The 14,544-nt window shown below is 42.7% G+C and overlaps 1 protein-coding gene and 1 long non-coding RNA gene across 26 annotated transcripts in view; one reads left to right on the forward strand and one right to left on the reverse strand.

Annotated features, from left to right (window-relative positions):
- LOC138174355 (uncharacterized) overlaps window positions 1–7,049 on the reverse strand; it is a 58,692-nt gene extending 51,643 nt beyond the window's left edge. The window contains exon 1 of the long non-coding RNA XR_011171690.1: window positions 6,912–7,049. This is a non-coding gene — a long non-coding RNA (uncharacterized lncRNA). The remainder of the gene's footprint in view (window positions 1–6,911) is intronic.
- Window positions 6,500–14,544, forward strand: part of MFF (mitochondrial fission factor) — a 47,594-nt gene continuing 39,549 nt past the window's right edge. For 3 of the 25 annotated variants that reach the window (XM_069104577.1, XM_069104571.1, XM_069104562.1), the window contains exons 1-2: window positions 7,570–7,744; window positions 12,726–12,834. The gene's annotated coding sequence lies outside the window, so the exon portion shown is untranslated. Of the gene's footprint in view, window positions 6,524–7,553; window positions 7,745–7,823; window positions 8,049–12,725; window positions 12,835–14,544 lie in introns of those variants that run through there. The other 22 variants (XM_069104557.1, XM_069104556.1, XM_069104561.1 and 19 more) reach the window with 15 other exon arrangements.

Genomic DNA, 14,544 nt, shown 5'->3' on the forward strand with positions numbered 1-14,544 from the left:
TATATATATATATATATATATATATATATATATATATATATATATATATATATACTAAGACTATGTTTGCAAATATCTCCTCATTTTCAAGTGAAATACACCTAAGTTGGAAAACTAGACTGTTTTACAAATCTATTGTCACAGATTTTGAAGACAGAAAGGATTCAAAGGTCATCTGTGGATCCACCTCCTAATTTCAGCAATGAGGAAGCCAAGTCTAGGAGAGGCTGAGTAATTTGCCACAGCTGATGAGTAGCAAAAGCCAGAACAAAAATTTTTCTGTTTCCAGCCCAGTGCTCTCTGAGCATAGCTGAACTGCACACGGAATCCTAGTCAAAAATTGATCTTAACACACTCGGGTCATTCCCATGAATTGTATCCTAGGAAATTTTATATTTATGATATTGCACTTTCAATTATATCATCATTTCTATAAAAAATTATCAATTTCTGTTAGAAAAACTTAGCTTTGTAGATTAAACATGAATCATGAATAATCTCTTTATAGATCTATGGTTTCAAATTGGGATTTAGCAATCTGTTCAAAGATTTCCCAGAGATCTGTTTCAACAGAATAAACATTTCAATTTATTTTCCAAATTAAATTAAATAATACAATTCTTGGCTCTTAGAATTTCAAAAACTAAACTAACAATGAATTTTTCCATGTCAAATGTTATGTTATACTCAATGACATTTAGCATTAATTATATAAGAAATGCAGTTTATTTTTAAACAAATGTTTTTGTGTTTCAGGAATGCATAACATTATTGTAATATATAAATACTTAAGCAAATACAACTAAAATGGAATATTTTGCTTTTTAAATAGTATTCTGCTAATGTGTTCATGATCTAAAATAAAATTAATATTTGATCTAAAATACTGAATCAATTATTGCTACAGATTTTCATGTTTACAGAATTGATAAAGTAGATCATTGACTGGTTTCATGAAACTTAAGCCTGAAATGTAAGGAATTTCTACACATTAGATGGTAGTCAGGGTATATATAGTTGGAGGTGTGGAGGAAAAGGTTAGTTGAGCTGGTCATAGCAAAAGGCTACAAACCTAAGACAACACTACTGGTAAAATAATTTACCTTTGCCAGACCTCACCTTTGTGCATGCCCATCCCATTCCTGGCCTAGTCTTGCTCAACACCTCAACCAACTGAAATACTAAGCTGCCTCCAAGACCTTGCCAGCTTCTCCATGAAACAAGTGATGGTCTCCATAGTCAAAAGGGATTTCTTTCCCCTTGAATTTTTCAACCTATTCTGTTTGGAATTATCATCTATCTTGTATTACTACAGTGATCTGCATACAACATCGTCCTATTTCTGCTACTAGATTATAAACTCCTTCTCATTTCATCTCTCCAATGCCTAGCATGGGGTGCTGCACACAAGCATTTCACCTTTGGTACCTCAATTGGTCTACTGATTTCCAACAAACTGACCTCCTAGTTCATCACCTTCTACAGCCCTCGAAGTTCATGACCTTCATCTCTATTCAACTTCAGCTACTCATGAAAGTAGTCTTCCCATAGACCTAGGCAGCCCCTGATACTGCTCTATCAGCAAGATCTAAAATCCCATTTCTCATCATGCTCTTCTCGTTTTTTGCCTCTTACTGACTCACATTGCCTAAACTGGTTCTCTCCTCTCCGAACCTTCCTCTCTCTCTTCTTCACTGAAATCTCCAATACCCCTTTTTCCATATCTCTGACTTGTTTTTGCTTCCTGCTTCCAAATCTTGACCTTTTGTTGAACCATAACTAAAGGAACACCTTTCTAACAGTTGGAAGAATGGTTTTCTACAGTCTAGGTTGTAGAGGAAGAATAGCAAGATACAGTAAAAAGGCATTTATTTTGAAGTCAGAGGAACTGGATTCACATCATGCCACTGTCTCCTACTGCCTGTGAATGATGCCATGGATTCACAGGTACCTAAATTAGGAAAGAGGTCATTCAAGAATCTTCAAAGGAAGAAGAGAAGGTGCTTTCCTGAGGAAGAGTACTGAGACAGCTGTTTGTCAATCTAACACAAACAATAGAGATCAGCTACCTTCTCAAGATATGTATCAGGGATATGACAGAGACCCTCTCAAGTCTTGTCAAACTTACCCCACTCTTGCTAATTCATATGGGATAAAAGATGCAGCCAGAAATTACTTAAGAAGCACTGTTGGGGATGAAGCCTTGGGCAAGAAACTAAGGGGAAGAGGTGGTATTACCTGACTCCCTCCTGATAACACAGATTCCTTGGTCACTTTCCAGCACTGGCTGCACATTCTCTCATACTGCCCCCCCTTGTCCAACTCACTTGATGAGATGGGAGCATTGGAATACTCCTTACTCCCTATTGCCATGTTCAAAGTTTCCTTCTACCACCATGACTAAGGGACCTCTTTCTTTGAGATTCATTCAATTTGTATTTTTTACCCACTTGAAATTCTAGTAGCTATTATCAATATTCAATACGCTCTCCTTTCCTCAGTGGGTACAGTATGTGACTCACAAGCTCTCCTCCCCAACTTCTACCCTTATACTGGGAGACTTCCACATATACAGATACTCCTTCAAGCACCCTCCAAATTCCTCAAATTATTCATTTCCCATGACCTAGTCTTCCACACCATCTCAACTACAGAAGAATACTATACCCTTGATCCTGTGATCACCCAGAAGTATTCCACTTCCATGTTTATTAACTCTGAAATTCCCTTATCTGATCATAATCTGTTATCATTCTACCTCTTCCTCTACCTTTCAAACCTTAATCCTGTTTTTCCTCCAAATAGAGGGCTCCAATTCCTCCAACTCTTGGTTCTTTTCAAGGCCATCACCTCTGTCTGCACTTGCTATACTCTCCTGCCTTCACCATTCTGACCCCTTGAAATAGTTCAATTCCACATTGTCTTCTTCTCTCAAGGCCCTTGCCCCCTTATCCTAAAGCCAATCATCCCTTGCCTTGGATTACTCCCACCATCTTTGATCTTACTCATGTGCTGCTGAACCACCCTGGAGAAAGTCACAAAATTGTACTGACTGGGTCCATTACACATTTATGTTGCATGCCCTCAACTGAGTCCTCACTGAAGCAAGGCAATACTTTCACATCTCTGTAATTGATTTAGTATCCCACCCACCACAGTAGTTTTTCCAAACTTTTTCACCACTCCTTAAACCTCCCCTGGCTCTCCCTCTCTCCATCCTCTCAGCTGAGAACCTTGCCTAATGTTTCACTGAAAAGGTTGAGGCCATTTACCAAGAGCTCCCTCTTCTCCCTTCCTCTTTTTCCCATGTCACTGAGATGCCTTTTGTCACTATCTTCTCCTTTACTCCTGTCACATAAAGAGGCAGCCCTTCTCTTTGTCAAGGCAAGTCATTCTATACAATCTTCTCTGTCATCCTCACTTTCTCCCTAATCTTCAGTCTCCCCTTGTCTATCTCCCTACTACCTACAAATATGCTCATGTTTCCTCATCTTCAAAAACAGCTCGCCCAATCCGTCCATCCCCACTTGCTGTCGTCCTGTGTCTCTCCTCTCTTTCAGAACTAAATTCCTATAATTGGTGTCTCCACCTCCTTTCCTGTTGTTCTTTCCTTAATTTTCTGCAGTCTGGCTTCTGAACCTCATCATTCAACTGAAACTGGTCTCTCCAAAATTACCAATGATATCTTAATCACCAAATCTAATAGCCTTTCCTCAATCCTCCTCCTTCTTAACCTCACTGCAGCCTTTGACACTAACAGTCACTCTCTTCTTGGTACATCTTCTCTCTAGGTTTTCATGACACTGCTCTCTCTTGATTCTCTACCTATGTGACCACTCCTCAGGCCTTTTCATGGAAGCTTCATACAGGTCGCTCCTGCTAAATGTGATGATTCTCAAATTTGTCCAGCCCCAGCCCTGACCTCCAGCCTTACTCTAAAAATGCCTACTGGACACCTCAAACTAGATGTCCCATATATATCCTAAATTCAAATGTCCAAAACTGAATTCATTATCTTTTCCCAAACCTTCTAAACTTTCCTATCAGTGTTAAAGATACAACCACCTTCCTAGGCTTACAATGTAAGTGTCCGCAAGGCCTCACTCTCATCTCCCCATATCCAATCTGTTGCCAAAGTCCTGTCAATTTTACCTCTACAACATTTCTCATGCACATACACCTCTTTCCTCTAATTCTTTGACCACTCTGATGCAGGCCTTTTATCACCTCACACCTGGACTATTGCAAAAGTCTACTGGTTCTCTGACTCAAATTTCTCCCCATTCCAGTCCATCTTCCATGCCACAGATCTGACTCTGTCATTCTTCCTATTTGATTAACTCTAGTGGCTCCTGATTACCTCTAGGATCAAACAAATTTTTTTTTAACATCCTTCATAAACCTGTCCCCTTCTTCCCTTTCCAATTCCTCACCCACCACACTCCATGTCCGAACGTCAAATGTTTTCACTGGCTCTTCTTCATGTTTGAACTTCCCTCCTCATCTTTATGTCCTGGCATACTACCCTCCTTCAAGTCCCAGATTCTTCTACAGGAATCTCTTCCTGATTCTCCTACATGCTGGCACCCTCATTCCATTAATTATCTCTTATTTATCCTGTCTATATCTTGTTTGTACTCAATTGTTTGCATACTGTCTCCCCCATTAGACTGTGAGCTCCTTGAGAGCAGGGGCTATCTTTTATCCTTCTTTGTAGCCCAAGAGCTCAGCCTGAAGCCTGGCACACAGCAGGCACTTAATAAATGCTTGTTGACTTGACTCTGTCCACTGACAGTATAGGGATTCGAAAGTGCAAGGTGTGGGAGGCAAACAGATAGGCTTCGCAGGTGGAATCTTGGAATTAGACATAGAATTCTGACTCATGGCTTAAAACACAGGAATGATGGCTTCTTGACCAGGGATGAAGTGTACCTAACAAGAGTTGGTAAAAATACATTTCCCTACAATTTAACAAATCTGGTCAAGAGGGATAGCAAAGGGAGATTACCCATATGTATCACTAAACCAGATACAATGGAGAATGCTGGGTACAACTTAAGAAGAAAATCAGTACAGAGAAAACCAACAATAAAACAATTGACCTTAGATGCTGATATTTAAATGTATAAAAATAAAGGTAACAAATATGCTGACCTAGAGATTATAATGTACAGAAGCAAATCTACCTTCATAGATATGACTGGGAGATATTGGGTTTGAACCTATGACTATAGTTTATTTACAAATTTATGTATTTATGAATTATACTTAATGTTAATATATGTGTATATATTTATAAATGCAGTTTATTTAAAAGGAATAGAATATATAAAACTGAGAGATGTTGGGTTTGAACCTATGACTACAGTTTATTTACAAATTAATATATTTATAAATTATACATGCTACATATACACAAATGTATATATTTATAAACATGTAGCTTATTTAAAAGAAACAGAATACATAAACTTGGTGGTGGTAGAGTACGATTACATATTTAAAAATAAATATTATATGTCATGATTTACTTTTGGTTAAGATCAAGTTTATATCTTTTATAAAGGAAAACACAGAAATTGGACTGGGCAAGAAAGAACAGAAATTGTTAAACAAAGCGTTCAAACAGAAGATAAGTAAAGTTATAGTAAAAGAGAATTTGGCTGCTCTCAATTCAATAAGCATTTATTAAGTGTTGAGGTCTTGGGGTGTTGGGAACTCCAAAATTCAAAATGATCCAGGTTCTGCCTGGAATGAATTCGACCCAAGCCTTCTTTCAGTCAGAGACAAGGTTTATTAGAATACCGGTTGGGGTGGTTGAGATTTTAAGAGTTTGAGTGATTTAAAGGGGGGCAAGATGGACCTTATATACAGAAAGACTATGGGAAGATCTGGTTGTGATCAAGGAGTGGCCAAGGAGTCTGGGGTGAAGAGAGAAGGGGTGTAGATGGAATTAAGGATGGGAAGTGGCCAGGTGATCTGGGGGTAACAATGAAGGGTTGGACTAGGTCAGCCGAAACACAGAATCGGAGATTGGGCACGGGGCCACAATGAAAGGCCAGTTGAAAAGTTCACTGGGATGAGTACAGGGTGAACAACAGAGACTTAGTCCTGTAGGAAAGAGCAAGGTAAGTTGGGGAGCGGGGGGGGGGGGGGGGAGAGTGCCAGGATCAATACCCTGTTATTAAGCACAAGATAGGATTGTGCCAGATGCTGAGGATACAAAGACAAAATGAAAAACAGTTCCTGATCTCAAGGAGTTTGCAATCTATTGGTGGTACACCATATTTACAAAGATAAGTAAAAAATAAGGTAATCTGGGGCAGGATTGAACACGAGTATCTAGGGGGCTCATGGGAGGCTCCCAACAGCACGTGAGCTGCGCTTTGAATGGAACAAGGAATTCTAATCAGCAGAAATGAGGAAGGAGTGGATTTCTGGCACGGGAGACAAGTAGGTGGGGGATGACACGTCAATATCACGAAATACCAAGGAGGCGGGTTTATTCCACCTTTTCTAAAAGGTTAGTCCCTCGTTCTTCTCCTGGTGTAAAATCTGTCCCTAATCACGGGCACTCTGGCGCTGTCCCTGGGGGAGCCGGGTCCCCAGACCCCTCGGACACCAGCTGGCTGTCAGGTCACTTTCAGTCCCTGGAGGTCCGGAGAGCGGCTCCCGGCTTTAACTGCCCTTCCCTTTTCTGATGTTCATTCCGTCCTTATCCCCGGCGCAGAATCAGACGCTAAGGGTAAAACGCACTTTAGATTCAACCCTTCTGTTCGGTCTTTGTACAATGCACTATTTATTTACTTTAGTTTTTTGGTGAAAGCTAATTTTTAAAGCGTGAGGTAGGAGTCTTTTTCGCTTTAAATCCGACGAATTTAAATCACCCGAACGTCACCCCTCCCTCTCACCTGCAGGAAGCCTTCCTCCATCCTCCTTAATGTTAGCGCCTTCCCTCTGAAATTATCCCCAATTTATGTCGTTTGTACGTCATCCCTGCCATCAGCCTGGCAGCTTGAGAGAGCAGGGACAGAGCTCGCTTTTCTCGGTGTCTCCAGGTGCAGCACAAAGCCTGGACACACAGTACGTGCTTAATTAATGTTTGGAGTAAAAGCACCCAATGGGCGCTTCATCAATGTTTTCTGACTTGATGCGGGTGGAACTGGTGCTGGTTACGCCCCTTTCACAGATGCCCTGCGCGTTTATGTCCCTTTGGGACAGAAAGGTGTTAGTAGCCTCGGGAGTAAGAGGGTCTGGATTCGAATTTTGCCTCTGTTTGTTGCTAGGGTAAAACCCTAAGATAGTCAGCTGGGCCTCTGAGCCCCTCCCAGGTTCTGGGCTCTAGCCTGAGATGCCCCACGAAAGAGGTGACCCTGCAGCCTTTAAAGCCGCCGCCACGCGACGCCACCCGAGTCAGCCCAGCTCCCACGAGAGGACGCACGCACACACGACGTCGGCCGCGGGGTCCCAATGCCCGCGACAAAGATGTCGGCCTGGCGTCACCACGCTTCCGCCCGGTTCCTGGTCACCTGACCAGGCCGGGCTACGACTACGGCTCCTCTAAGGGGACAATCCCGGCCGTTCTCTCCCTCTCTTTGGAGCCGCTGCGGGGCCGTCCAGCCGGCTGCCTGTCCCTGGCGTCTTCATGCGCCGGGCCAACGGCCTTTGAGAGCGCTCAGCCCGAGCTACCGGGGGAGCCGGCCCGAGGGGCCCTCGCCGGCGACTTCACCAACCGGGCTCTAGGGTGAGTCTCCGCCCCGCCGCCTGACCCAGCTCGGCGGGCCCGGTGGCCCGGGACCCCCACGGGGGGCGGGCTCGGAGCCGAGGGCGGGATCTGGCCCGGGCCTTCCTTTCCTTTCTCTCGGATCTCTCTGTCGGTCTTCAAGGCCCTGCTTCCCGGCAGCCCAGCGAGGGCTCTTCTGTGGGGCTTCTCCGGCCTGACTGGGGGAAGAACGTGGGGCTCGGACGCCGGGGTCCATCATCCCCTCCCCCATCTCCTTCGGCGACCTTGAGTTTGCCCTCCGGGCACCGACGGGCCGCCCCCTCGGGTAGGGTCGGGGACTGCCCTTGCTCTGGACCCCTCCCGGCGTGGGGAGGCGCGGGGGGCGTCACTCCAAGTAGCCGCGGGAAAGCCAAACGGAAGTCGTCCTTATCCGGCGTTTGTTTACACGTCTTTGGAGCCTGCTGCGTGCGGGCCTGCCCTCGGTTAGCTCCCACTCCAGCCCTCCTTTAGGCTCGCATCCCTGGCTGCCCGCGTTTCCAACAGGGCCAGAAATTGCACCGAGCCGCCTCTGGGCTTTAAGGGGATGCCTGTTCAGGAGGAGCCTGGCGGGGGAGGGCAAGGGAGCAAGCCGAAGCCACTTTCTGCTTAGTGGGGGCCTTGACCAAGTCACGCAAACCAGCATTTATTAAGCGCCTGGTGTGTACCTGGCGTTGGCCTTAGCGCTGGGGACGCCCACTGCAAGCGCAGGAAACACCCTGAAAATAGATACAAACGTGCCTTGTGAGGGGCGGGATCCACCGTCTTCCCCGATTAAGGACCCCTGCGGAGACTGTCCCGATACTACACTGGGAGAGTTAAAAGTCTGGGGAAAAAATCTCCAGGTGTTTACTTAGAGAAAAGTAGCTTCCTCTGCTTCATCTTTACCTGCTCCCCCCAGATAACCTAGTATTTGATTCCCATTAGATGTTTTCACTTGTGATGGAGCGAGGGTTGCTGCCTCCCGGTACTAACTTGTAGAGTTTTTGTTTTGTTTTGTCTTAGCTTTGGGGGTTACGTTTTCAGTTTCAAGTTGTCTCCCTCCCTTCCACTCTCTGCCTCACGTTAGAGAAAGCCAGCACTTGCTGTGGGTGTCTGCGTGTATCTGTTCTTTTCTCTGAAGATGAATAGCGTTTACCTTCTTAGGCTAAGTCCTTCTTAGTTAATCCGAGCGATCATATTACTCAGAATAGTTCTCAGGTAGTTTAAAAACAACACTGCTGCTAGTGTAGACAACTTTCTCTTAGTTCCTACTTTATGCAAATCTTTGCCCACTTTTCTAAAACCACCCTGCTGGTCCTGTCTTCTCCCATCACGATCACCATTTGTTCAGCCATGGATATGCGAGCTCTCCATTTACAGCTCTGCCCTTGTAGTCGATTTTGATGATATTTTAAGATGCCCTGTTAACATTTATTTTCCCATTGTTGATTGCCGTCTTAAAGACAGATACTTCTCAACATTCTCATTATTTGCTGAGAATCGCTCACCTCGGAGTTTGGTAGATACAGGAGGAGAGCAGAGCTGGGTACAGGATTCACAGGAAGAACCACATTGACTCCTTTCAGTGACAACCGGGTGGTCCTGGTGACTCCCCTCTTGAGTGACAACTTTGAGAGACTTGTGTCGTTTTCCCATTGCAGAGATTCTGTTCCATATATGTAAGGGATCTCACCCAGAATGTGCTTCTCACTTGATAGGAAAAACAAGTATGGTCTGGTTTTGTTTTACTTGAACAGTTGAGACACAACAGAGTTGAAATTAAGTGGAAATGCCCCTTTTTTTCTCCTGTAACTTGTTAAATATGATAACTCAAGCATATCTTTTATTTTGAATTTCTTTGGACTCAAATTAACTGTAAGAAAACTTGGCTCTTTCAGAAACCATCTTTTCAAATGGGAGTCTTTGTTTTTTTTAATACTAATGTAAGAAAGAAATGCTATAAAAACAAACAGATGTGCTTGTTGGAACTGCTGTAATACCCTCCTAACTCTTCTTTCAGCCTTCATTTTCTCCCCCTTTCATCCCAACTTTCTCATTGTTGCCTAAGACATCTTAATATGTCAGTGTCTGGTTAATAATCAGTAAGTATTTATTAAGCCCCAGCTTGATCTTTCCTGGGCACTGGGGGTGGACTCCCAGACCAACAGGGACAAGTTCTGTTCCTCAAGGAGCTAATGTTCTAGCTGCTAGAATCTAGCATATCTTTTCTTTACACTACAACCTTCTCTCTCAGCCTTCCACTGCACATAGACTATATAGTGCAAACACCACATTGTTTTCATTCAGTCCCATTCACACTCTGGTTCCAAGCTTCCTTTCCAATTTTACCTCATAACCCCCTTCCTGTACTCTTTGTTCTAACCATAAACTGCACTACTCTTTAATTCTTCCATTTCCTCCTCCTCCTCCTCCTTACATCTTCAGTCCCCCAACTCTGCCTGCTTGAATCCTTCCCTTATTTCAAAGTCCACCCCAGGCTCTACCTCTGCTAATCATCCTCTCCTTTATAAGCTGAAGATTTGCAAAATGCTTTACCTCTCCTGATTTGTTTATCACTACAGCTTTGTGAAGTTGGTACTGTTGTTACTATTTTACAGATGAGGAAACTGAGGCTCAGACAGGTTATTTGATTTTCCCAGACTCAGACAGATGTCTCAGGTAGAATGTGAACCCAGGTCTTTCTGACTCCCAATTCACACACTGTTCCCTCCTTGATCCTCTGGTAGAAAGCATTCTCTTCTCCCCTTAAATTTTTCATAGCACTTTTTCTGGAACTCTGGTTGGCACTGATCCCGTTCTGCCATACATCATAGCTATTTGTGTACTTGCCATTTCCCCATTAAATTGTCAGCTGAAGGGCAGGAGCTGTATCATGTTTCTTCTTTATTCTATCATTGCCTAGTTCATACAGTGCCTTGCCCAGGGATGTGGTTATAGTACCTACTGTGCAGTTTGCTGTGGCTTTAGAGTCAGGATCAGGGCTTGCATCCTCAGGGATCTGTGTCAGTTTAGGCAAACCACTTAACTTTCTGGACCTCAGTTTCATCTGTAAAATGGTGGTGGGCAGGGAGAAAGGTTGACCAGATGATCTCTGAATTCCTTTCCAGCTCTAGGATCCTGGGATCCCCTGAAATACTTGTTCAAGTGAATTGGGTTACCTCCTGACTTGTGCCTTGTGGTATGACGGGAAATTTAATTAGTAAAACAAAGTCCAGTGATTGATATAAAAAAGTGATTGTTAGTGATCATGTGAATTGATGAACCTGTTGGGCCATCAGGTCATCATTATACTTACATATTTAGGATCTGGGATCTTTCCAGTTTGGGCACTCCATTCATACAGATCTATAGTTTCTCATTCTTTGTATTTTTAGTCTGTGTCCTTCCAAATAGGATCTATTCCAGTGCCTGGAGACCTTCCTCTGAGTCTTGTAATGTTTTGTGGCTAACAGTGCAACACTAAGGCCCTTGGTTATCTCTCACTGTTAACCAACTCGCTTCCTTTGTCAGTCAGACATGCCCTTGAGAATCTTTTATGTCACTTCTATGGAAGAAACTACTAGCTCTCAACTGCAGCCTGCTTATGCCCACCTTAAAGTTTGTCATTTGGGCAGAGCAAGGGTTTTGTTTCTCTTGAGATTGTTGTGTTCCTTGTTCTGTAGCCATGTAAAGTTGCCTGGGTCTCTGAGAGGTTGAGTAGCTTGTTCCATAAATTGTACATTTAGTATGTGTTAGAGGCAAGACTTTTTCCTAACTCCCAGCACTGGACCTTCTGTCCTCTATAGCATGCTGCCTCTCCCTGAGAGAATATCAGTGTTCTCAGGGGGCAAGGTAGTATAGTGCTGGTTTGGGAGAATGGAAGCCCTTGGTCCAAGTCTTATCTGAAATAGAGACTAGCTCTATGATCCTGGCAAGTCATTTGATTCCTGGGAACCTCAGTTTCCTTGTCTGTAAAATGGGGATTAGTGGTTGCTAAGAATCAAGTGAGATGTTTGTAAAGTCAGTCATCTGGTCAGACATTTTTAAGCACCTTCTGTGTGCCAGGCACAATGTGCTAAATGCTGTGGATACAAAAAAGACAAAAACCAGTTCTTGTTCTTAGGGAACTCTCAGTCTAATGGGGGAGACAGGTACTATATTAATGACATTGATTGTCAACAACTTTGTTTACAAAATAGGCCATGGAGTCAGGAAGCAGTGTGGCATTATGAAAAGCAAGACGTCATTTGCTAGATATTAAAAGAACAGAGATTGAAAGCTGGAAGGCATTCTGGAGATCATTTCATTTAACCCCCTCATTTAATAGATGCAGCACCTGAGGTGTAGGGTGTAATCCATCCTGCCCTCTTCATGTTCATTTCTCATCCTCGCTCCTCCTTAGCCAAGCTAAGCAGGAAGTACTGTCTGTCCATCCAGCTATGTGCATAATCTGAACAGTATGCAGCCTTCTGCTTGAATGGTGACTAGTTTATAGAACTTCTCAAATTGAAGTGTCCTAAAGAGAAAATCCTCTTGACTTTAATTCCATTGATGTTCATAACATCGAGAATCATAAATGTAGCAATAAAATAAATCTTTTACTATGCTTTACTTGCCCACAAATATTACTCTACTACATTCTTATTTTTTTCCACCTGCCATATTTTCTTAGATTTAAACTTGTCAGTGCATTAGTAACAACCTTAGAATTCATCTTTTTTTTCACTTTGGAGATATTTCATTATCAGATACAGAGCCATCTGTAGCAATAAGTAGGAAGTTAATTCATTTTTTTGGTCATATCTCTAGTACATTGTTTTGCGCAGAAACACTTAATAAGGATTTGAAGTTGTTTGTTGATGAATCTGAGACTTGAAGCAATTGGAAATTTTCATTTTCTCCAGTGACCCCAAGTCCTTAGATTGAAATGGGTGGTTGTCAACAGCATGAGGTTGTGTAAAATTTGGCTACTTTGTTTTTCTAGGGAAAAGAAGCAACAAGTACAGCACATCCTAGTTGAAACAAGTTCAAGGATTTGATATGAAGCACAGAAGCAGATAGTGCATATAGCAAGCCATAGCTGGAATACTTTTGTGAGTAAGAAAATCTTCTCTTCCCCTTTAACCACTGTTTCTTAGTACTGTGAGCAGTGGTGTTAAACTCAGCAGTGGATCCCTCTGGGCTGATTGACGTAGAAGGCCACATATTAACATTATCATCTATATTGTACTGTATTTTTGTTTGTTTTGTTAAGTATTTCCAAATTACATCGCAGTCTGGTTCTTTGGCCCTGGGGAATATCGCTAGCCTTGACCAGGCTAGCCACATATTTGACATCTCTGGTGTGGACTCTGGATCCTGAACGTTGAAATGTTGAACATTTTGGGGAAGGAAAAGAGAAGAAAATGAGGCGGACTCAACAGCTGAATTTTTTTCTCCCTCTCTCTCCAAGACTCTTTCCCAGCATCTCAGAGATAGAAATAGAAAGCATTTTAAAAGCAAGAACCTTTCTAATGTTTGCATCATCTTCTGGTTCTGGGACTTATTTTTAAAAGATGGTCTTGCAGGTTTCACTGTCATTGACCTTCATAGGTAAAATCTTCAGAAAAAAATCTCATTTGGCTGTTTCTGGAAAATTATAAAGAGATTATTTTAAGCTGCTTCTTAGAATGTCCAATTTCAGAACACAATGTAAAATACTTTTTTATTATTGTTTAATGCCTTTAGAATTCTGTTCAGTCAATTAATTTCCTCACTTATTAAATCTCTTTAAAGGAGTTTTACCTTTTGCCTCGTCAATTTTCCTTAGCCATCACTACTATTTCTCTAGGAGAGTGTTAAGGGATTTTTTAGATGCTGAAAAACTTCAGTGAGATATATTACTTGTAGAGCATTTTAATTAAAAATGAAAAACTGTACAATAATAATATTTTTCTGAAAACTTAAATGTGGACAGAATTATTTTGGGAACAAGGAATTCTTGTTTAAAGTCATACACATCTGTTAAGTGCTTCCTTAATATTTAGGGTGTGGTAAATGGGATAAAGGGCTGGCCTCGGAAGCAATTTTAAAGCTTATTTCAGATCCATTGAGTTTCACCTATAGCTGTATGATGCATATACTGCTTCCTCATAACGTCCCAAGCAACTCTCTGAGACTGAGTTACAGATGAAATAGCCAGTCTGCATCAGTAGAGGGAGTTTGCAGATGGGAAATTCTCTATACTGATGGAATCATAGATCTGGACCAGGCCCAGTGCTAGGTACTGAGAAAACAGAGGTTAAAGGAAACAGCCCTTGTCTGTCAGGACAGTCCAAGAAGGGAAGAAGATGCTTAGGAGCCCTAGTAGCTAAGTCAGTGAAGGCTTAACAGAAAAGGGGGCTCCTCAGCAAAACCTTGAAGGAAGACCCCCCCCCCCCAGAAAAAAAGGCCAGGTAAGGGAGAATTGAGGGGTGGATGAAGCTGATACAAATACACTGAGGTCAGAGGTGCACATCAAGTTCAGGGAACAGTTCACAGGCCAGTTTGGTTAGAATGTAGAATGTGTGAAGAGGGGAGAATTATGTGGGGGCCATGTTGCTAGAGGACCTGACCTGGCAGCCCAAGGAGTTTATTCAGAGGGTCAGCCCTGCACTTTATGTAGATTATTTTCATAATTAAGATGGATTGGAGCAGGGTGAAAGAGCTTTTAAGCAGTAAGGCTGGTTAGGAGACTTACAGAGGTGAGGCCAAACATGGTGGAGACCTCAATGAGGGTGGTATCGATGTGAACGGAGGAGACGGGGACAAACACAGGACAAGGA

The sequence above is a fragment of the Petaurus breviceps genome, unplaced genomic scaffold (assembly GCF_028583685.1).
Source record: "Petaurus breviceps papuanus isolate PSGF00001 unplaced genomic scaffold, PetGlider_PUasm1.0 688, whole genome shotgun sequence".
In the NCBI taxonomy this organism is placed as follows: domain Eukaryota; kingdom Metazoa; phylum Chordata; class Mammalia; order Diprotodontia; family Petauridae; genus Petaurus; species Petaurus breviceps.